This window comes from Octopus sinensis, linkage group LG1 (assembly GCF_006345805.1).
Source record: "Octopus sinensis linkage group LG1, ASM634580v1, whole genome shotgun sequence".
Lineage (NCBI taxonomy): Eukaryota > Metazoa > Mollusca > Cephalopoda > Octopoda > Octopodidae > Octopus > Octopus sinensis.
In genome coordinates this window covers 189,620,889-189,623,388 of record NC_042997.1, presented here as the reverse complement: position 1 = coordinate 189,623,388, position 2,500 = coordinate 189,620,889, and positions in this window count along the sequence as shown.

Sequence of the window (2,500 nt, the reverse complement as noted above, 5' to 3'; positions counted from 1 at the left end):
GATTGTGATCTGAATACCCTGACCACTCGACCACAATATATTTAGTATATTTTATATAGAAGACGAAAGGCACTTTCAGTATTACTTACGGGAATCGAATCACGTGTGTCTTCAATGGCACGTTCTCTTACACCACTAAAAATGTCCAAAAAGGCGAAATTGCATCTGGCATTCTCGCTGGCCGCTACCAGACGAGCTTGCGTCTTTTTCTGATATTTATTGAGAATTTAAAATAGCAATCCATAAGAGATTTTATCCCAGATCAAATACTGCAGTAACTGGCATATGAACAGTTTTCATACACTAAATATGCTGTATAAACAGCATCTTTCATTGAATACTGCTTCAGTTACGTATGGCGGATTTATAATACACCTATTTCTTTACTACTCACAAGGGGCGAAAAACAGAGAGGACAAACAAGGACAGACACACGGATTAAGTCGATCACATCGACCCCAGTGCGTAACTGGTACTTATTTAATCGACCCCGAAAGGATGAAAGGCAATGTTGACCTCGGCGGAATTTGAACTCAGAACGTAACGGCAGACGAAATACCCATTTCTTTACTACCCACAAGGGGATAAACACAGAGAGGGCAAACAAGGACAGACAAACGGATTAAGTCGATTATATCAACCCCAGGGCGTAACTGGTACTTATTTAATCGACCCCGAAAGGATGAAAGGCGAAGTCGATCTCGGCGGAATTTGAACTCAGAACGTAACGGCAGACGAAATACCCATTTCTTTACTACCCACAAGGGGATAAACACAGAGAGGGCAAGCAAGGACAGACAAACGGATTAAGTCGATTATATCAACCAACCCCAGGGCGTAACTGGTACTTATTTAATCGACCCCGAAAGGATGAAAGGCGAAGTCGATCTCGGCGGAATTTGAACTCAGAACGTAGCGGCAGACGAAATACCGCTAAGCATTTCGCCCGGCGTGCTGTTGTCCGCAACATCTTTTCTCTTTTTCCTACATCCAGAAGTAACGAAATCTCAACCAAATAGATGGTTGGGTATTGAAAAACACAAGAAAGCCGAGATGCAACAAGCACTCTTTCAGCAATAATCTTTCGTCTCTCTCTGATATTTAATGTGTTTTTAATACGTCAAGTCCAATAAGAGATGATATCTCCATGTAAATACTACAGTATAGGCGCAGGAGTGGCTGTGCAGTAAGTAGCTTGCTTACGAATCACATGGTTCCGTGTTCAGTTCCACTGCGTGGCACCTTGGGCAAGTGTCTTCTACTATAGCCTAGGGCCGACCAAAGCCTTGTCAGTGGATTTGGTAGACGGAAACTGGAAGAAGTCTGTCGTATATATGTATGTATATATGTATGTGTGTGTGCATATGTCTGTGTATCTGTGTTTGTCCCTCCAACATCGCTTGACAACCGATGCTGGTGTGTTTGCGTCCCCGTAACTTAGCGGTTCGGCAAAAGAGACCGATAGAATAAATACTAGGCTTACAAAGAATAAGTCCTGGGGTCGATTTGCTCTCGACCAAAAGGCGATGCTCCAGCATGACCACAGTCACATGTCTGAAGCAAGTAAAAGAGTAAAGAGAGTAAAGAGTACTAACCTACCGAATAGTTTGTATAGATTAAATATGCAAAATAGATAGCAAATCTAATTAAATATTGCAGGCGCAGGAGTGGCTGTGTGGTAAGTAGCTTGTTTACCAACCACATGGTTCTGGGTTCAGTCCCACTGCGTGGCACCTTGGGCAAGTGTCTTCTACTATAGCCTCGGGCCGACCAAAGCCTTGTGAGTGGATTTGGTAGACAGAAAATGAAAGAAGCCCGTCGTATATATGTATATATATATATATGTGTGTGTCTGTGTTTGTCCCCCTAGCATTGCTTGACAACCGATGCAGGTGTGTTTATGTCCCCGTTACTTAGCGGTTCGGCAAAAGAGACCGATAGAATAAGTACTGGGCTTACAAAAGAATAAGTCCCGGGGTCGAGTTGCTCGATTGAAGGCGGTGCTCCAGCATGGCCGCAGTCAAATGACTGAAACAAGTAAAAGAGTAAAAGAGTATACTGCTTATACTCACTGATGATTGTGGTAATTAATTTTCTCTAATACTATTTTCACACTTCATATTTCTCTGTGAGTTTTGTAGATTGAGCAACTGGAGGTTAAAATATTTCCATTATAAAGCGGAAGACATTTCATACTTTTATTTTCGAGGTTTCAATAGAAAGGTGCCAATCAATTGCATCATATTCCACTAATCACATTCTCCGAAGCAGTCCCTGTGTTCGTACAATGCACTAACTCATCATTTCCTGTGAAGAACGGAAGAAATTAAGGATTTCTAGAGCGTTGGAAGGTAACTTTAATTTCTTCCCTAGAAAGGATTTATTCTGCAGAATATTTTGATAAGTGTAAGTGCCTTGCCAAGTCACCGAGTTTATTTTGATCAAATAGCAATGGGTCTGATGAGCTTGTGCCAAAGTAATCCGGATCATCCATAGCTTC